Raw genomic sequence first — 22,692 nt, 5'->3', positions numbered from 1 at the left:
ACCAACAGTGCATAAGTGTTCTCTTTTCTCCACATCCTCACCAACATTTGTTATTGTGTGTGTGTGTGTGTGTGTGCGTGTGTGTGTGTGTGTTCATGATAGCCATCCTAGCCTGTGTGAGGTGATATTTCATTGTGGTTTTGATTTGCAGTTCTCTGATGATTGGTGATGTTGAGCATTATTTCATGTAACTGTTGACCATTTGTATGTCTTCTTTGGAGAAATGTCTATTCAGTTCCTTGCCCATTTTTAAATCAGAGTATTTATTTTTTGTTACTAAGTTCTAAGAGTTTCTTATATATTTTGGATATTAGCCCTTTATCAGGTGTACAGTTTACAACTATTTTCTTCCATTCTGTAGGTCACCTTTTTGCTTTGTTTTCTTTGCTGTGCAGAAGCTTTTTTTGTTTGATGTAATCCCTTTTGTCTATACTTGCTTTTGTTACCTCAGCTTTTGGTGTCATATCTAAGAAATCATTGCCAAGACCAACGTCAAGAAGCTTTTTCCCAGTTTTCTTCTTGAATTTCATTGTTTCATGATTTACATTTAAATATTTAATATATTTTGAGGCAATTTTGTGTATGTTGTAAGATAAGGGTCCAATTTTATTCTTTTGCATGTGTATATCCAGTTTTCCCAGCACCTTTCATTGAAGGAACTATCTTTTCCCTGTTGTGTATTCTTAGCACCCTTGTCAAAGATTAGTTGGCCATATATACATGGGTTTATCTCTGGTCTTTCTATCCTATTCCATTGGCTTATATGTCTACTTTTATGCTAGTACCATACTGTTTTGATTACTGTGGCTTTGTAACATATTTTGAAACGTGGAAGTTTTATTCAGCTTTATTCTTCTTGTTCAAAACTGATTTGGCTATTCAGGGTCTTCTGTAGTTTCTTATGAATTTTAAGATTGTTTTCTTCTATTTCTGTAAAAAAATGGCATTTTGATAGAGATTACATTGAACCTGTAAACCATTTTGTATCTTTTCTTAATACTGACTTTATCCACTCATTCCAGGAATCTTAAAATGAAGTCAGTTATATTTCAAACTGTATATTTCAAACTGTATATGGATATATTTCAAACTGTAATCTTTACAAATGATATTGCAGAGATATCTTACTTTTGTACAAAATCCAGCATGTATTTTGCACTCATATCACATCGGACAAGCCACATTCTAATGCTCAGCAGACATGTTTGGTTGTGGCTACTGTACTGGACCTCAGAGGTCTATTCAGTAGAGTGGTGGCCAATCCCTCTTCTCCAAATGTTTCTTTTTATTTATGTTTTCTTGCAATCCCTGTATGTAGAATTAGCTGGAAGTGTTTAATTTAAAAAAATTGCTGTACCATGTCATGATACAGAACATTCCCATAGTCCAGAAAATTCCCTCATGCCCCCTCCTAGTCAATCCCTGACCCACACCTCCAAAAGCAACCACTATTTTGATTTTTTCTACCACAGATCAGTTTTTTCTAGAGTTTCAGAATTCCATAAAAATGGAATCATCCAGTAGGAAATCGTTTGGGTAAGGCTTCTTTCACTCTGCATGATGATTTTGCTCTTCATCCACATTCTTGCACGTATCAGCGAGTCATTCTTTTTGTTGCTGGGAAATGTTCCACTGTGTGAATGTGTCACAATTTGTTTATCCACTGATGGTCACCTGGGCTCATTCCAGGATTTAGAAATTGTGGATGGATCTGCTATGAATATTCTTGTTCAAGTCCTTTTCTGAATTTGGACATCTTTTTGCTACTTCAATGGATATGTCATGTTACCTTTAAATTGTCATAATTTTCATTTCTTTAATTGCCAGTAATGGTGTGCATTTTTACCCTCTGATGATAATAATAATCCCATTTCTTGAATGCTCACAATAGTGACAGGCCCTCTAATTTATCCTTGTAAGAATCCTGCAAAGCAGGTATAATTATATGTATTTTACATGTGAAGGGACAGATGTGGGCTCATTAGGTAACTGGGATGTGTGGACTCTGACTCCTTATGGGTCCAAGGCTCTCTCCAGGCCAGACCACGGCTCCTGGCGGCCCTGAGTACCAGCTGGCCACGTCTTTGCTCGCTTCTGGGAGGAGCATCTAGACCTGTTTATTACACAGTTCTACCAATTTTAATAATTTTGTTAATAAGCTCTTCACAGGGACTTCCCTGGTGGCACAGTGGTTAAGAATCCTCCTGCCAATGCAGGGGACACGGGTTCGAGCCCTGGTCCGGGAAGATCCCACATGCCATGAAGCAGCTAAGCCCGTGCACCACCACTACTGAGCCTGCGTTCTGGAGTCTGTGAGCCACAACTATTGAGCCTGTGTGCCACAACTACTGAAGCCTGTGCGCCTAGAGCCCATGCTCCGCAACAAGAGAAGCCACCGCAATGAGAAGCCCATGCACCACAATGGAGTAGCCCCCGCTCGCCGCAACTAGAGAACGCCTGCATGCAGCAACGAAGACCCAACACAGCCAAAAATAAATAAATAAATAAAAATAAGCTCTTCACAGTAATATTGGTGACATAATTCTCCCATTCTGTTGTTTTCCTTTTAATATATATTTTGTAGAATTTTATTGTACAAAGATTTATTTATTCAAACACATCTATCTTGTCTGATGACAGACTCAATTTTTCAATTTATCTTTGCTCCACTGCTGGAATCAATGAGATAGTAAGGTTTTAACCTCGATTAGTTTATATCTTGAGGTAAACTTTTAAACCCAACAATGAAGCTATTCTAATACCCCCATATTAGCAGAGAGTCATGATTTGCCAAAAATGTCCCCAATAAATTGGGAAGAGAGATGCAGCAGAGTGTGTGTGTGCACAATGATAAGAGAAAAAAAAAAGTTGTCTTCTGTTTATGTGCTCCACGTTTAGCATACTCAATCATTTATAGGTGTGTTTCTCTGTCATTTAATTATAAATTTTTTAAGAGCTGGGAGAATTTAGTATGTAACACTACCTAACACATGGTTTAGCATCTCATATGTTATCTAAGTGATTTCAACTCTCTGAACAAGTAAATGAATGCATTTTAGAATGTAGAATCTTTTTTTCTCTGTCCTTAGTACTCTTTACTCTCAAGTCTTTAAGCCTATAGACCTTTATCTTCATCTAAGAGACACACATAAATGAGAATCAATATCTAATATTCCTAGAGTTTTTCCAGATATGATTGTTTGGAATTAAAACCCTGTATATTTATTTTGTGTAATATGCCAAACTGTGTAAAATGCTTTGAGACCTCCGCTACTTGGTTACCATTGAATGTTTTCTTAAAGTTTCCCCAGCATTATTGAGCTCCTTAAAACACTGAGCACAATTGACCTTAAGAACAAATCTTTGTTCTCCACTTTCCATGCTGCTTCCTCCTCTGCCCGTGACATTCTTGAGATCACCTCTCTTTATCCAACTGTCTTTATCTCTTATTCTCACTTCCAGCTTAGGTGGAAAGATATGTCTCCCTAAAATATAATCTCTCTAAACTGAGACTACATGTAAGTTATAAAGAATATGTACTTTAAGTAATAAGACAAAAAAAAAACAACCCTAGAATCCATAAAATGAAATGTGTGGAAACTCTACTGAAGGACTTAAGTTTCTATGTAAACTAATGCAGTTTCTGCTTTTAAGAAGAAAATTTTTAGAATAATAAAATTTTTCACTAATATTTTTATTTCATGATTATTTTATATTTTTACCCTCATCTCAACTTGTATGGAATTAACTATATAAATCTACATTGGCCTATTTATTAGCTTTATTAGCCTACCTTTTGCACATATACAAATCTTTAATTCCCTTGATTTTTTTATTTATTTATTTTGGTACTCAAGGAATGTCAGCAACCAAATGACCACTAGATGGCAGCATAACTCAGTTCTTATACATTTCAACTGGAGTTTTGGGGTTTTTTTTTCTAATATTTGTTTCAAAACCTTTCATGACAAGACAATATCTTGAAGTAATATATTAGTTCATCTGAAATAGTTGTTGCACATTATTTTTAGATTAGGGCCAATGTATTTTTTATGCTTCAAGTAAGAAAGCAACAATCTTTCATTACTGAAAATAGGTTATGTAATGCTAAGATCTAACAAGGATATAGATTAAAGTGCATGCGTTTTGGAATCGGACATGTCTGAATTAAAACGTGGCCTTCTCTTTACCAGACACTAAACTTAAAAAATATGTTGTCATTGTTATTCTCTGTATCTCAGTTCTTAAATAATCTCTTTGCAATTGGCAACTTTGAAGCGGTCTTTTTGTGTGTTACACGGTAATTTTTATGCAGAAGATGACTTCTTTATTAATTTTTCCTGCAATGATTAAACTTCCATAGTATTAACCTTCTTATAACACAAATACTAGAATTTAAATAATATTGCTTTATTAATTTATAAATGCATTGTGCAGGTTATTCTTCCATTGTCTTTATACATATACTGTCTTTACTCTGTATCTCTCTTAATTCTCAGTGTTATATAACAACCACAACAGATGCTTGATATAAGTGCCTGTTAACGATTTGAAAGAGATCATTCAATATGAAGGTGATTGATTTACCTTAAGAACACTAGATATTTACTGCTGAAAAGGAATATCAAGATAAACGGGATGAAGAATTGGAGACTCCAGGTTTTAATAGACTTTCATAAGGTCATACAATTTGTTGAGGCAGATCCAAGATTAGAAACAAATTATCTTTCCAATATACCACATACGGACTCCTGTTTTGTTCATGATCATCTACCATGACCCAACATAGAAAGTTTAGACATAATTATTCCCCCTTTCTTCCTCATCCACCAAACATAATCACAGATTCATGCCAAATCTATCTCCGAAAGCCTCTTGAAACTATCTTATTATATTCAGCTACATTTCCAATCTTTAGTTAAAGCCTTTATTAACTCACTGGTATAATTATAATGGTATCCGAAACGATCTCCTGTTCCTAGCCAGGAACCACTACAATTCTACTTCTCTCTTTGAAATATTCCAGCTTTCTTTGATTTAAATATAAGTGTAAATCAGACCTCTCAAGAGCATTTTCAGTTCTCTTAATTTGTAAGAAGTGTCCCACGTACTTACAACAGCAGGGAATAAATTGATGTGTGTTAATCCCCATGTTTGAATGTCCTAGAGACTAAGCATATGCAGCAACTCCTCTCTTTAGAGATGCTTTATGAAATTAAAAATTTAAAAAGGAATAAAAAGAAGAAAAGAAAATTGAGATTTTTTTTTTAATCTCTTTACTGTACAGCTGAAGCTTTAGGGGGAAGTTAGAGAATTCTTCTCCCACTAACTTAATACTTCTTTCTGCATCTACTCAGAGATTATATGATAAGGGAGACAAAAGTGGAGAGCTGCATTTCATCCTGAGGATAAACAGGCCAAAAGTAAAAGAAACAAACATAGGAAAGTAAAACAAGAAATAAAAGCCTGGGAGCCATGTCTACTGGGGTTGTTTTTTTTCAAATACTTCTTGTGTATAGCTCTGTTTTAGTTAGGTACATAGCTCTGTATAGTTAGTGACCATCTCTTCTGAAGTCAGCATAACCTTTCTACATGAAAGCTTAGGACAACTGAGTCATAACACATGTCGAAGCAAAAATCATACCAAAGATATGCAGGCAAGCGAAGCTTTATTCCAGATTATTGCTATAAGGGAGAGAGTCCTGAGCTCAACTCCAATGCACCAAAGGGCTGGTGAATATTAAGAACTGAGGCGAGTGGGGGCAGTGGAATCACAGGCCACCTGTGTTTGCTAAACTGGCCTTGTTCTAAGGAAAAGTAAACTTTGTCATGTTTTCATGACAGGAGGTACTTTTCCAACTGTGAGCAAGGTGCCTCTCAGGAAGTAGGGAGCTACCTTTCTTGATTATTACATTTCAAAGAGATGGCTCCCAGGTCCTTAAGAAAGACATTCTTGGGTTGTAAAATGGGCAAGAGGCCTTTAAAAACAATTGTTTCTCCAAGGGGCAGAGAAGAGATTTAAAATTACAAGCTTTCTAAAGTAAATGCTGTAAGAAAAGGGACGTCAGAAACCAAGAGTCAGGAAGAAGCGTGTTTAAAGGTTAGCCAACCTGAGAAGGACATTAAGGCATACTTGGTCACACGTGATTATCAACATGCTGTCCAGCTGCAAGTCTTACACAGAAATGAAACAAGCCTACTGTGAAAAAAAAAAAGAAAAAACTACTGGAACAGAAATCCATCTGAACAACCTGAATAACAGAACATGCCGAGCTTAGCTGAATCTCTGCCTTGCTGAGAATATGAAGGACAAATATAGAGCCAAAAATAAACAACAGGCCTAGGAAGAATTACTACAAGGCAAAGGAAGGAAACAGCACCTTGGAGACATAGAGGAAATGAAAGCCCTGAAAATTATTTACTATTAAGAAACTAAAGAAAATTTACAAAAAAAAAAAAAAGTACATCATCATGATGTAAGAAGACACAGCCTGTACAAAAGAGGAATCAAAATTCTTAGTAATAGACAAATATGAATTTGAAATCTGAAAATCAATGAATGACAAGAAGGATAGTAAAGGTATTAAACGATACAAAATAATCTAAAATAAATCTAAATTTGTTAGTATATAAAGGTATTAAAATTTCCTAATATAATCATATAATAAATTTCATCAGTAGAATGAATAAGATTTAAAATAATGAATGATAAAACTTATTAAATTCTCTTTAAATGCCAAAGTCTTTTTTTTTAATCCCCAAATACAAGGTAGAAATATTGGAACATATATATATTGCAGTGTGTGTGTGTGTGTGTGTGTGTGTGTGTGTGTGTGTGTATATATATATATATATTCCAATATTTCTACCTTTTATTTTAACTTTTACTTTATGAAAAAAATGTATGAAAAAATAAGCTTAGATCAACATTCCCCCTGCCCAACCTCAGTACTTTTGTATTCTTCAATTCCTTTGAGCGTCTTTCTTTTTCTAAAAATCTCATTTATTAATATTAGAGAATTTCCTCATGGTCTGAAAATACTTGGCTGTTCCCTCATACTTAAGAGTAAGCCACTATAGCAAACTCTTGTAGGGTCATCTAGTGATCTTTTTATTTCCTGAAAGGGTTGTTAGTAAGGTGTGTTCTTATACTGTTCAGTTTTTCTTTAAATGAATCTTCAGGTCTGCCAGTCAGGAGTTGGGATGAAGGACAAGGGGAATGAGGGGACAATGAACTCCTAGTTACCTCTGTTCTCAGAGTCAGACTCTCTTGGTGCAGTATACACATTTTTATTAAATCCTCCTGCTTTCAGCAAGATTCTCTGCCTGTGTCCATAATCTCTCCTGAAGTTCAACTTTTCCAGAGAATAAACATTCATTCTTCAACGAGGATGGGTGGGTGGAGGGGGAGACTTTGCTTACTACAAAGATTTTGTGAACTTGCTGAGAGCTCAGAACTGATGTGTTGGGGTATGGACTTTAGTTTAAAAACAAGTATATAAGAAATATCCCATTTTCATAATTTATGAATATTAGGTTATGATTTTTAAAATTTATGACCTATGACTTTAACTTCATTTTGAGCATACACATATATAATTATACACTTTATAAAACATATCATAATAGACTACTGTATCTACCACCCAGGTTAAGATATATCTCTTCTTGGATTCCTCCTCCTGCCCTGAAGGGACCAGCATCCTGAATATTTTTCCTTTTTTTTTCTCTTGCCATTCCTCTATTTTCTTTATATACTTTATATTATTATTATTATTGTTCTTTTGGCGACTAATTTAAAATTTATACAAATGGTATATTGCATGAATTCTCTAAATTTTTGCTCAATATTATACTTGTGAGAGACACAAATATTGATAAATGCAGCTGTGGTTCATTTACTTTTATTATTATAAAATATTCCATTGTATGAATATTATGAATGCACTGGACATGTTTTGTCTCTCCCTCTGTTTTTATGCATCTAGTTTGTATCTAGATGTTTCCCACATGTAGTATGCTTTTTTTTTTTTTTTTTTTTTTTGCGGTACGCAGGCCTCTCACTGTCGTGGCCTCTCCCGCTGCAGAGCACAGCCTAAAGACGCACAGGCCCAGCGGCCATGGCTCATGGGCCCAGCCACTCTGCGGCATGTGGGATCTTCCTGGACCGGGGCACGAACCCGTGTCCCCTGCATCGGCAGGCAAACTCTCAACCACTGCGCCACCAGGAAGCCCCACTTGTAGTATTCTTATGCAAGCATCCTGATGCTTGTGTGCAACAGTATTTTCTAGGTAACTACCCTGGTAAGGAAGTCTGTAAAGGACAGGAAAAGAAATGCTGAGTCACAGGGTAAGAACTCTCAGCTTTACTACATGTTGAAAACTGTCCAATTTATAGTACAAATTATAGTCCTCCAGCAGTGTAGAAGTGTTTTCACTGGATTCTATCCTTACCAACACTTAATACAGACATACTTCAAAGATATCTCCGGTTAGGTTCCAGACCACAGCAATAAAGTGAATATTGCACTAAAGCGAGACACATGAATTTTTTGCTTTCTATCTTAATTAAGAAATACCTTACTGCTAAAAACACTAACCATCATCTGAGCCTTGAACAAGTCATAGTAGCAACATCAAAGATCACTGATCACGATCACCATAACAAATATAATATTAATGAAATATTGTAATAATTAACAAAATGTGACACAGACACAAAGTGAGCAAATGCTGTTGGAAAAATGGTGCCAATAGACTTGCTTGATGCAGGGTTGTCATAAACCTTCAGTTTGTAAAAAAAAAGCAGTATCTGAATCACGATAAAGCCAAGTGCAATAAAACAAGGTATGCTTATATATTTAAAGCTTTTAATTCTTCTCAATCTAGGGGTTATTGTCAAAGATGAAGGAAGTTGAATACTAGTTAGAGTGATAAGGACAGATTTTAATCAGCACGACACTACTGCAGTAGGGAACAGTCTGTCCAGTGTGAACTGACCTCAACTTCGACCTTTATAGAGAAGACTGGTTATTATAAAGGGAGGATGAAGAAATGGGGAAGGGGATGAGTGGAGTCTCAGAAAAGTCAGGCAAGTGAAAAATTACAAAATGTAGGAAGGGCATGTTGGTCCCTGTGAAACCTATGTGCTAACTGGCATTTATCTAAATTAGATTCCTACCCTCCATAGAGACTGGGAGATGGGGCCTTATCTTCTGGTATGGGCTGAAACAAACAGTAAATTCCTTTGACAGCCTTGAGTTTCCTTAGGCAAGCACTTAAGGAGGGCTAGGTCATCCTAGGAATGTTGCCTTGAGCTGTTAGAAATTTTGTTAGAATAATGAATTAGAAACCATGCTTCTTTTGGAGTGAGAAATTGCAATTCCAGATTTGGCTTATCTGCTGTGTGACCTTGGGCAATTCTTACGAACTCTCTGAACTTCAGGTTTTTAGCTACAAAATGGGAATATCATATGCCCTTCACAACTCAAAGAGTTGCTACAAAAATCAAATGAGATAAAGTGAACAAAAGTAAATTATCCACACAGAAATATTTTCCAGCTTTAATAGATTATTTTCTGTACGACTACAAATAGACAATTATGAAAATAAAGAGTTGTAGAAATGGAACAAGAAAATAAAGTGCTAATATTTAAAAAAAAAAAACCTTGTTTACTTGGTGATATAATTGTGGTGGAATTAATTTTGTAATAATTTTTCTACGCTCTCACTTTCAGTCCACAGTTTACATATTTCAATTATATATAATTCATATTTCTGTCAGATTCCCAGCTGGGTGAGATTCTAGGCCCAGTGTAAATATGAATGACATTCTTTGGCATTTGCAACTGGAGGCTTCAATATAGTTTCATTATCATATGGCTTAATGTTTTCCTCCCAGCAGTATGTGGGCCTCAAATTTGGAGAATGTAAGATCTCATTTACATTTAAGTTTTCCCACAGCAGTTGAGACACTAGCCAACTTTAACTCTCAGTCCACCTGGTAGACCTTAAAGTCAACATTATGTGTACACCCATCTCTCATTGGGAAAGCAAACTTCAGAAGCAGGCTACCACTATGCAGAGCTTTTGTATCACAAGAAGACTTTTACTTTACCTGTTGGTTATTTTGTTTTGTTTTGTTTCATTTTTGTTTTAAATATTGGCCAATGAAGCTAGGAATCCGAGTATGTCTACCTCTGTCACTTACCAATTGGCAGCAAGAGAGAGAATATTATGCAATCTCTTGTTCCACCCATAATAATTAAATCTATCATTTACTAAGTGCAATCTTTGTGCCAAGCACTGGACCAAAAGCTTACATATTTGCTTAATTTATTTTATTTCTAAAATTAGTCCTCTGAATTAGATACTATTATGAGGTTTGATAAAGTTCACATAGGCAGTAAGTGGGAGAGACAAGTTTTACATGCAGATCTGTATGAATCCCAAATGCATTTTTCTTCCATATTCCTCTTTAGCACCTCTTTAATTTGGCAGTCATAGAAATTTTTTTTTGGAAAAACTAATTGCAGTGACTGCTTGGCACTCTCTTCTTCAAGTCCTCCAAATTTCCCAGCTGGGACCACTTAATTCCCACCTGCAAACTCTGTCCCTTCTCAGCAGCTGGGAACCTCTATTTAAAAAGCTCTAGGCCAACAGTTGATTGTTCAGCATTTCATATTATCAATTCTGTTGGGTTTCTGTACCTCAATAAACTTAATTACTGAATTGATTAGGTTCCTTTCCATCTATCCCATCAATTGGTACCTAGGTCCTAATACTGTTCTCTCTTCTTACCAATATTTCTGAAGCCTGGAGTCCCTTTCTTCTTTTCTTTCTTTTTTTTTTTTAACTTTCACCACCATTGGATGTCTGGTAATTTCTTCCAAATTTGTATGATACTTACGACTTAGTCTGGATCCCTTAGAAATTGCCTGTTCCCTGACTCCCTATACCTACGTTTTGCCACCTGTCTGGAAACCTTTTCTGTATCCCATCCTAGACTTTCCAACACCACCAATCTGCATATCTGGATCATTGTCATCATATTCTCTGAAACCCATGCTTAACTGAAAACTGGATAGTCACCATTGTCTTCGCCAACTTAGCCTGCAAATCTTTGCTTCCATCCCAGGGTCTGCCAATTTATCTTTGGCCCACCTTATCAGAGACCACATATCCATTCTGACAACTGACATCTCTATTCAATCCTTCTGTTTCTCTTTTTAGTGACAATTTCCACCTTAAGGTCAACATCCAGCTGCCCAATCATTTAATTGTCTGTTGAATGATTGAACTTTTTCTCTACCTTCTAGTTACTTATTAAATGCAGTCCTTGGGTAATATTTAGAAAGCTCAGATAGTGAATTCACATTAAATTATAAATGAAGATTAAACACATAGACACACATATGTATGTATATATATAATCCTTTGCAGAGGTTTTTAACTTGGTATTTTGACATAATTTGAAACACAGAAAAATTGCAAGAATCATACAAAGAATGCCCATATGCCTTCTACTCAAATCTGTCAATTCTTAATATTTGACATATTTGTTTTCTTCTTCTCTCTACTTATGCATATACAAAAAAAAAAAAAAAGCATTTGAGAGTAGGTTGTGGTCATCTTGCCCCATGGCCCCACTATACTTCAACGTGCATTTGCTAATAACAAAGATAATCTCTTGCACACAGTAATCAATTCAGAAATTTTAACACTGATATATTTCTATCTAATTTTCAATCCATATTCCAGTTTCAATAATCATTCTAGTAATGTTCTTCATAGCAATTTTTTCCAATATAGGAACTGTGTCGGGGGTTTTCAAGGCCACTTTCAAACTTGATGATTCTAGAAGTATTCACAGGATGCAGGAAAGCTATTATATTCATGGTTATAGTTTAATACAGTGAAAAGATACTTACTAAAATCTGCAAAAGGAAAAGGCACATAGGACAAAGTCTAGGAGAAGCCAGATATAAGCTTCTAGGTGTCTCTTCCCATTGGAATCGTACAGGAACACACTTAATATGTATCCCAACAATGAAATGTAACAACACATGTGAAGTATTGCCAACCAGGGACGTTCAACCACTGCGCCACCAGGGAAGCCCAATAATGTCTTTTTAAAGACTATAGGCTAATTATTTTATAGAACTTTCCTCAAACTGGCCTTTTCTGAAGTTTCCTCATATTAGATTCTGATTATGAATTTTTGGCTGGAATACCATAAAAGTGATCTCTCTCTGTCTCTCTGTCTGTCTCTCTCCCTCTCTCTCTCTCTCTCTTCCTGTCTTAAATAGGCAGCAGAAATAAATCTCTATGGTGGAGTTCAGGCATCAGTGCAGGGGCAGATCATTATGAGGGGGCCATATTCCTGGATCTCATCAGATGACAACACTTTGCCTCTTGCTAAATCAGTCATTATTTTAGATCAACCATGTCCATTATCTTAATGTCCAATTCCTGAACCACATTTTACTGAAAGAGCCTTTGGGTAGGTAATATCCATTATTGAGGGTGACCATATAATTTATTATCCAAACGGGGAAAACTTTGAAATATGCAGAAGGGGACATATTAATTATGCCAGGAAAAACAGGTATAAATTGAGATGTATGATCCCTTTATCCCTATCAGGGTCATGGCTAAACATAAGTAGTAGTAGTAGTGCGGATTAAATCTTAGGTTAAAGATAAGCTTATTAGCAGCAAAACCAAGTTATATTCATCTTTATTTCTTCATGTTGAAAAAAACATGCTTCACATTTATTTTAGGACTCAGTAGGTTACAATCAGTTTATTTTTCCACTGGGTACATAGCTAAGATTGTCAAGACAAAATATGATGCATTCTGATAAACAGGAAAAATATTGTGACAAATAGAAAGGGGTGTTTTAGAGGTCATAGACAGAAAGTTCATCACAATAATGCTGGTGTGTACTTTACAATTTACACAAGGAAATTCAATTTCCTGCAACAAATGTAATTTATCAATCATAATTTTCTACACATTCTTAAGGTGAGTGTAACACAATTCCCTGCAACAAACATGTAAAACAAGCTTAGAAGCTATCCTAACCTCAAGGGTAAGACTTAATTCCACCCAAATAACTATTGACTTTTTGTAGTTAAAGGAGAATATACAGAACTTTTCACATTTTTCAGCAATTAAAAAATAGTAAAACAATCCTTTACATACTGCTTACACTGGGCAGGCTCTGTTCTAAATACTTTATCATCATCAATCCTCTGAGGCAGGTGTTTTTATTCCATTTTACTTCCATTTTATAGATGAGGGAACTAGGGCATAAATAAATCAACTAACTTGCTTCAAAGTCATGAAACTGGTTGGTGGTAGAGCTGGGTTTCTGCCCAATTCATCTGGCTCCAGTGGTCATGTGCTCTCACCCACTGTGCAATCCCACCTTTCTATTTATAGCATGCCAAAGCTCAATTTTACCATCACAGGGGATACAGTATGCATAATTCTTTTTTAAACAGTGTCCTCAGCACGTCAACACCCTGGCTAAACTACTTATTTGTTGTGTCTTTATGGTACCTGATTTGTAAATATTTTTCAGGTTCTTTTTTGATACAGAAGAGGATTAATGACTGGCTCCCCTCTTATACATTCTCAAAAGCACCGTGTTAACATTATCCTCTGCTTCTTACTTCTCATTATAGTTTTGATTATAATGTTAATTAAAGAGGATTCAAAGTATTTGGCACTACAACTTTCTATTTCCATACCCACAATGTTATGTCCAATAATGTTACCTTTGGCTAAATTTCTGTATGCACCTGATTTCCACTGAAGAATTCATTGTACTTATCTTTTGTTTTAGAAAGAAAAAATAAATTAATAAATCGTGACTATCAAATTATGTCAAGACTTTTGTGTTCATTCCTAATGTAAGACATACAGTGCAATAAAGGAAGAAAATATACTGTTTGTAAAACCCCTGTGAGTACTCTTTGTCCAGAAATTATGCTTATTTATTTTTAATGCTTCAAATAGAGAACAGAAACTGATCTGCCAAAGCCAAAATAAGTTACAATTCATCCTGTGAAATTGTCTCTCAGTCTAGTCCTCAAAGCTGTTCTATAAATTGTGGTCAGAGCCTTCTGTGTCCAAATGTGTGATAAGAGTTAAAAAGATCTAAGAATTCTTAGACATTCACAACAATGCTGCAGCACAGACTGAAAAGAGTGTAGGCAAAATATGAATATTGACAGTAAATAGTAAAAATCCTGTGGGTTTTTTTTTCTATATTTAGTTGTTCTGAGACTATTGTCCCACTTCATTTAAAAGAATCAAGAAGGCCTCGCTCAGAAAAATGCAATTCTGGCAAGCCTAATGCACTATCTTTGCAAAGGCTATATTTTATCAGGTACATACCTATACAGAGCATACCTGTTATTGTTACAGTTGGAACGCATTCTGTTTGGGTGGTGCTTAGTGTTTTGAGGTTATAATTTATTTTTATTATTGTTTATTTGTCACTACTGAGAGGATAACTAAAAAGTATAGTTTTGTTTTGTCATTTGAATTTGGATCAAGTGTGCTTCTGAAAATTTCATTTCAATTTAATTAAAACTTAGCCAGTGAAAAAGTTGAAAACCAGACAGAGGTCAAATAAAACAAACTTCATGTATCAAGGGTCATTTTTAAAAAAATAATTGAAAGAAAAAATATTTTTAGGGGCAAACAATATTTTCTGAGAGTATGCTATATTTAGATTATTTTTTTTAATAATTGTATTGAATTAGAATACCTACAGTAATTTGAACTTATGGAGATTCTAATTAGATGGTTCACATCCAGGATTTTCAATGAAGTAAAGGGCATTCTAAAATTATTTAGGAGGATCTATTTCTCGCTATACATTTTGACTCTTCTCCACTAAGTGATAGTAGTACCTTCTCAAACTTGGCTGTATTTGAATCCCCTGGGGAGTTTTAAAAACTACTTCTATTTGGGTCTTGCTCCCAAGTAAATATCACCACTTTACTTGGTTATGTTGCTTTCCCCATTCAGGATTTAGCTTTGCTTCATAAAAAGTATTCCCTGACTATCATCAGTATGGTATATTTGTCCTTACAAACTATACTATACCATACTATGGTATACTATACCATACTATACTGTGATATCCTCATACTTCAACAATAACACTTAAAACACTACATAGCAGTCCAACTCTCAATCCCTGGGCTTCGTTTGAATCATTTAGAATTTTTGAGTGCCATGCTATCATTATATTTCTATAGTCTCTCCTGCTTAGAAAATCCGTACTTGGCCCTTAAATTGAAGTGTTCAATAACAATATCGTCCATTTAGATGAAAGGAAACTATAAACCATTATAATTATGCTTAAATCCCTTTCATTTTCAGTTATTCACTTCTTTGTATTTTTCATCTGTACTCTAAGATATTTATTCTTTTACCCAGTCAAGTTTCTAGCAAGAGCCATTCCTTTTTTCAATTTTAAATCATAAGGTTTAAAAATCATTTCCAAATGCTGGAATGTTTTCTCCTTTAATTTTATGATAGTTTAATTTATGATAGTTCTCTAAGCTTCTCTTCATTTATCCAGACTCGTCATTACTTGTTTTGACTTGTCACATTGGGCTCCACCTTCAAACTGATAAATCAATTTAAATAGATAATTTTTTTAAACTACTGTGTGGGTTCATTGACAAATGGGCAGGTCTGACTTCTGGGGTCTCTTTTGCAGTTTTAATCCTTCAGCCAGTGGGAAAAAATAGCCATCTTTGTTTTAGTAACAAATATGTAATGATTTAAAAAATGGGGATCCAATCCCTGAGATGTGAAATGTAGGACTTGATAATCTAAAACCTTTCCCAGTACAAGTGAGAGGCCAGTTGCAAATGAGAGAGAGCCTTCCCAACTGCAGGATCAGATGTAATTCAAACTGGTAATGTGTTGTATAAGGGAGTAGGATTTGCCACCCCAAAATGGGTCTCTTTGGCATGAGGATTATTTTGAGCTGAAAACAATCAAGGCCCAAAAGACTCAGGAGAAACTTTAACCTTAATTCCCCCTAACTGCCTAAAAGAAATTAGGTACAGGGCCTGTTCCCAGAATAGAGCTATCAACAAAGAGACCTGCAAGGAATATGGGCTGGGTATGGTAGGGGGCACTCTGAGCAGAGTTCAGATTACAGGAAATTGTGATTTTCTTTGGAACTCCATCTTCTTAGAACTCCCCTAGGCACAGTGTAAGCCATAGGTGCACAATAAATGAACCATATTTGCACAACCGGGATAACCTGAGATATTTTAATAAGTATGTAAGTTTATATGGGGAAAAACTTTTTTCTTAATTTATCATTTTCAAAACATAATGATAATTCCTAGGTCTTTTTAATTAGGGATTATGCCAATATATTAACAAGTAATGCAACTTTCTCTCCTTCTGTAATACTGAGAAAATTCACTTTAATATCTGTTAATGATAGTGAGACAATTCTCTGCTGCACTTAATGTATACTTCAGTTAAAGACAAAATAAGCTGGATCCACAGTGTTATATGAGAAGATACAATTCTCTGGGGTTTTTTTGAGAAGTAAATTCTTTGCAAGTAACAGTAGTGAAAAAAAAAAGTGGTTTCAATGATATCACACAACAAAATTTTCAGCTTCTATGAAAGAGACAAGGGAAAAATAATGTATCTCCTGTGCTTATTTTCTTTTGATACAACTGGTAGTATAACAATTTAAAGAATAAAATAGGCGTTAAAATAATTTGGGGTTAAGAACTATATTTAATTTAGAAAATAACTTTAGCAACAATCCAGCATTTATTTGCTATGAAAAATTAAGCACCTCAGCATGGCTTTTAAGAACACAGCCTTGGAAGCACGCTGCTTCAGTGTTTGAATCTTGGCTCTACCACGCACTAGCTGCGTGACCGCAGAGAGGCTCTTAAACACTCTGTGCTTCTGCTTCAGTTTCCTCAACTCTAAAATACAGAAGATGAGTGCCCATTTTTTCAGTTGTTATGAGGAATAAATGGCTTAATATTTGGAAAACACTTAGACAGTACCTAACACATAGCAAACGCTGTGTAAAGGGTTAATTCTTTCTCCACTGTTTCATCCGGCATGGTGTAAAGTAAAATTCATATTCTATGGCAAGACAAGAAAAATTTAAAAATGAAAAAATTTTCTCTGCCCTTTGGCTTCTTCTCTCCCCTCCACTGTGCACTGAGTATCAACCAAACCTCGCCCATCGGCAGAAATACCTGCTCAACCATAAAAAGCAACATTCTCCCAGCATCAACAAGAAAACTTAAAAGATAACTTTTCACCTTGATCTTGTCATGATGACTCACGACTTTATGGGTTTTTTTTTTTTTGGCTGTACCACGCAGCATGCAGGGATCTTAGTTCCCAGACCAGGGATCAAAGCCATGCCCACTGCAGTGGAAGTGTGGAGTCTTAACCACTGGACTGCCAGGGCCCTGATGACTCACCACTTTGTACTTGCAGATCTAGATTGTGCAAACTGTCAGTAATACATCATTTAATGTAGAGTCCTCTCAAAAATTTTATATAACTGTGCTTTGACTTCTAATGAGCAGAACAATTCTTGGAGCTTTCTGAGATGCTGTTCCTGAGTTATAATCCTCAATTTGGCTGATATAAAATTTCCATTTCTTTCTGAGATTGACTGATCAACTTTTCTTGACAATGGTGTCCAAGATCTGTGATTGATTATATGTTTCCCAAGTGTCTAGAACAGTGAACACAGTAGTAACTCAATAAATAGTGTTAACTAAATGAATGAATGTGCTATGTAAGTCTTCCTACTCTTAATACAATATAAAAAGACAATAATGATGTCATTTTTTTTCTGCATGAAATTTATTATTATGGAAACCAATTATTCATAACTATGCAGGGATTTAGCCCCATCATAAGAGAGTCACTTTCTAATACATCAATATCTATTGCCAAAGTAATGTATTATGAGCAATTTTAAGTAAAATTCCCTGGTAATGAAATATTAGTCCATCACTATTGTGACTAAATTATTAGGTTCATGTTTCAGTATGTATATCCACTTTCCAATCTTCTGTTATAGATTGCAAAGATTTTTATTAAAATATTATTGAAAAGACCACATTGAGAAAAACTTACCTACATCTATTTACAAACCCATGTTGTATTAAAAGTTAGAACTATATTGTTTTTTATTACATAAAAAATAATTTTCTTCATGTTTTATAACATTTCAACTGTTCATTAAAATATTATTGTAGGTTTTATACATTTTAAAATGTATTCATTTTAAATATTTATAATTTTCTAAGACTTTACACATATTTATTTCATTGCAAATACATTATAAAATACAAAATGCATAAAGAAGAAAATATAGGCTCACTTCAATCAGTGTAGAATATTTATAATCATATTTTTATAGACCTGAGACCATCCTCTATCTCCAGCTTTAAAGATAACAAAAAATAAACTTTTAAAACAATTAAAAATTGTAAAAGTACAAAGAATCACCAAAAAGGAAAACAAACTGTATTCAGAATCCAATGCAGGTTTTCTTGTAGGTTTTGTTTCTGCTTATTTTAAACACTAATCAAAATGTTGATTATTATTTTGATCTGTATGTGTGTAATAAGTACAATAGGTTATTTAAAGTTAGATTAAAATTTGAAATTTATTAAGTCAGAAAATTTCTTCCTATACTTTCTTATAATTAATATTAATGATTATTTTATCATTTGAAAAAAAGAATGAACCATAATTAATAGACATAATAGTTTTGCAGATTGTCTAAACACCAAAACAAAAATATATAATGTATTCTTTTATGGAATGTGATAACAATTTATATAGCTCATGTGAAAGTATTATTGTAATCAATAAGAATAAAAATTACTTTTTAATATAAAAAACAGAAGATTGTCAATCGCAGATTCCCAAAAGAACACACACACACCAAAAAAAAAAGAAGAAAAAAAGAAAGGAAGGAAGGAAGAAAGAAAGAAAGAAAGTCCCATAACAACTGTTCATCAAGCAAAGCCTAGTTCATTACTGTCGTAAGGGAGAATATCTTCTTAACTGAATCTTAGGAATGCCTCAAAAAACGTTTAGGGTCTGGGTTGGGATGGTCTAAGGCAGATCTTTCAAAGAAGGAATCTCCTTCCTATTGAGTAAAATCCTTGATATAATACTCTAGTATTGGTGGACACACCAAGTAGGGGAATTTTGAGCCACTTTTGGTAAGTAAACCATTATTTGATAAGAAAGCAAGTTTGCCCAGTTGTCCTGGAAAGAAAACCATTTACTCAAATGAGCAAGGTACTGTGCTGACAGGGGGCTAGTTGAGCAATCTATTGCTTGAATAAATGGATCTGGGGGATGTTCCTAAAGATAGAGGTGAAATTATTTACTGGTTTACCATCTTATTTTAGTAAGCAAGGATATCATGCAACACATTGTGAATTCATTGGTGTAGAAACTTTTGTTCTTCTGCTGACAATTAACCCATGGAGAACAGAAGTTTTCATTCTGATGATGAGAATTCCAGTTCTGGTACTCTCTTTAGCAGAAGAGGAAAAATGTCTTTTTCTGCTGATATGTGATTATTATTATAATGACTTCAGTGGTAGTTAAATATGAGTTCTAAGGTATAATTTTTATTCTTATTTTGAATTCAGCTATTCAGTTATGTGTATTGTTTTGGGGTTATCAAATAAGCATCACTTATTGACTATTACCAATAATAACTTAAACAAGAAGTTTTTGTGAAAAGTCTGTGAAAATATTGAGGATCTGTATTGGTTGGGAAGGGGGTGGATAGAATGTGCAGTAGGTTTTAAACTAGAAGAGATTTTATTGTAGTTAGCTAGGGGAGATGTAGAAACACTATATCCTTTTCAAGTTCACATATTATTGGCCACATACATTAACAGTTTGAAAATACATTGTGTTTTAAGATATAAACTAGTAAAAAATTAAAATTGAAACTTTTAATACAATTAATTTTACTAGTAACCTAATATGATTTTGATGAATTTAAATATGATGAACAATCAAAGAAATTTCATTGGAAACAGTACTAAGTAAACTGTAACTAATACAACTGTTACTGTCCCATATATCAATATATACTGATTTCCGCATTTTAGGAGAAAAACATTCAAAGAGCAAATTATCACTGAAAGTGCAGCCATATTGGTAGTCACATTTTCAAGGATATAAAAATTAGCTTTAAAGGCAAAACAAAAATCACCATATTTTTTTCTTTGATTACCATACCGAAATGTATGATCAGAGTCAAAACTAAATTGAGAATTTTGCTTCTATTCCTGCTACCACACGGATTTTTTTTTTCAATTTGCAAGGAGTTTGATTATTTAATTGCCATAAAATTTTACTCAGTTTAAACAAATGTGGTACATTAAAATTAACATTTCCTTCCTAAAATAGACTGTCAGAAATCAGAAGCTAGAAAGGGGCCTTGGAGGTCATCTAGCCCAGTGTTTCTTAAAATTTGCTCATCATCAGAATTGCATGGGAGGTGGCTGCTTTTTCCCAGACTTCTGCACAGAAGACTCTAACTCAATAGATCTGGAATATGGCACAAAAATCAAGTTTGTCCTAAGGGTTTCAGGTGATCTGATGATAAGCCATATTTGGAAAATACAGATTTGCTTCAGTGGCACAGGGGGAAAGTACTATATTGGGGATAAAAAAAGCCCTGTATGTATTGTGGGTTTCCAAATGATTAAGACTTGGTTCTCATATTAAATGTCATTTTTTTAAAGTTCATGAGATAATGAACACTTCTTAAATTTTAAGGACATAATTTTGTTTTTGTAACAGAACATTGCAATCACTTGTCTAACATCTCCAAGTGTCTTGGTCCAACTGGGATCATGAAAAATAATTGCTTTAGATGCAAACTAGTATATATAAGATGGATAAACAACAAGGTCCTAGTGTATAGCACAGGGAGCTATATTTAATATCCTATGGTAAACCAAAATGGAAAAGAATATGAAAAAATAATATATATACGTATATCTGAATCACTTTGCTATACAGCAGAAATTAACACAACATTGTAAATCAACTATATTTCAAAAAATATAAAAAAAGAAAATAATTGCTTTAAAAATACTTATAATTTTATGAAGCATTCACAAAAAAAGTTATTTTAAATATTAATTTCTCCTTGTTCATTCAGAGTTTATTTTTGAAACAAATTTAGATACAGATTTTCTGTAAATTTATTTTTATGAAAAAAAGTATCAGTTCATCCATTTGACAAATATTAGTTTTTGTTTTCTGATCAAAAACTTTGTGCCAATCACTGTACATTAAGTATTTATTGTACATTTATTATTGATGGCATTAGGAAAATATTGTTCCCATATTTTAATGGCAAATCTGGGATTCAAATGCAAGGTTGTAAGATTAGAAAGCTAAAGCTGTATTGAGTGACAAAGCAATGCAATTCAATAATAAATTTGGTTTTTACAGGTCGAGATTGGGGTGTCTACCCAAACTGGAGTTTTGATCTCATTCTATAGAAGAAAGAGCTCCAAAAGAGAGAAGAAAGAGAAAAGAGAGAAATGGCTAGAGTCTTAAGGAGTACAAAGGAGAATATTAGGCAAGATTGGTAGGATATGTGAAATTTTGAAGTCTCAATGAATTTTATGATGTTTTATCACAGACTGTATTATAAACACAAGCCACCAACCACTTCCCCATCCCTCTATTTCTACCTTTATATGAGACTTCAGTCATCACTTAACGTTATTTTCCAATTTGTGGGCGAGTCAAATATGTGTTTCTCTGTAATGTGATACTTTGTAGAGTTGTGCCCTACAAGAGTGACCTTCAAAGAACAGATTTATCTTTCCTTATACATGTGTCAATTATTATTATTATTTGATTTATTCATTTATTTATTTATTTTGGGGTGTGTTGGGTCTTCGTTTCTGTGCGAGGGCTTTCTCTAGTTGAGGCGAGCAGAGGCCACTCATCATCGCGGTGCGCGGGCCTCTCACTGCCACGGCCTCTCTTTTTGCAGAGCACAGGCTCCAGAGGCGCAGGCTCAGTAGTTGTGGCTCACGGGCCTAATTGCTCTGCGGCATGTGGGATCCTCCCAGACCAGGGCTCGAACCCGTGTCCCCTGCATTGGCAGGCAGACTCTCAACCACTGTGTTACCAGGGAAGCCCCCAATTATTTTTAAATGCTATAAACCCACCAGCCTTGTCTATACCTACTGAATACCAAACAATTGGGTAAAAATTGATGGGAGTTTGATCAAATATTCAGATATTTCCTTTCCACCGTTCCAAATATATGTAGAATTTTTGAAAGATTTTGCAACTTTTTTTCCCTCCTATGTCATCCAAATGTTCAGCATTATTCTAACATCCTCCGTAGTGCCAATAAAGTAGTCATTCCAATAGGTAGTTTAATGGTTAAATGGTTATCTGTTAAATAGGTTTTTTTCAGAAATGGCTCCAACATAAATACAACTGGAAAAGTGACCGTGGCCATTCCTAATAGGGCTTAGTTCATGCTTTCTGGTTTTACTCATAAACACAGATCTTCAGGTCCTAAACCATGTGTGTTCCTGTTCCTATTCTAAAGGCTCTGTGAAGCAGAGCACAGGATGCAGGGGT

At 34.6% G+C, this 22,692-nt stretch overlaps 1 long non-coding RNA gene across 2 annotated transcripts in view; it reads left to right on the top strand.

Moving 5' to 3' along the window:
• Nucleotides 1–21,841, top strand: part of LOC132529039 (uncharacterized) — a 140,828-nt gene extending 118,987 nt beyond the window's left edge. For both annotated transcript variants that reach the window (XR_009543359.1, XR_009543360.1), the window contains exon 3: nucleotides 21,538–21,841. This is a non-coding gene — a long non-coding RNA (uncharacterized LOC132529039). The remainder of the gene's footprint in view (nucleotides 1–21,537) is intronic.
• The last annotated feature ends 851 nt before the right edge of the window (nucleotides 21,842–22,692 follow it).

The sequence above is a fragment of the Lagenorhynchus albirostris genome, chromosome 11 (assembly GCF_949774975.1).
Source record: "Lagenorhynchus albirostris chromosome 11, mLagAlb1.1, whole genome shotgun sequence".
Taxonomy (NCBI): Eukaryota; Metazoa; Chordata; class Mammalia; order Artiodactyla; family Delphinidae; genus Lagenorhynchus; species Lagenorhynchus albirostris.
The sequence above is the reverse complement of the archived record's forward strand: the minus strand, read 5'-3'. Positions and strand labels throughout refer to the sequence as shown.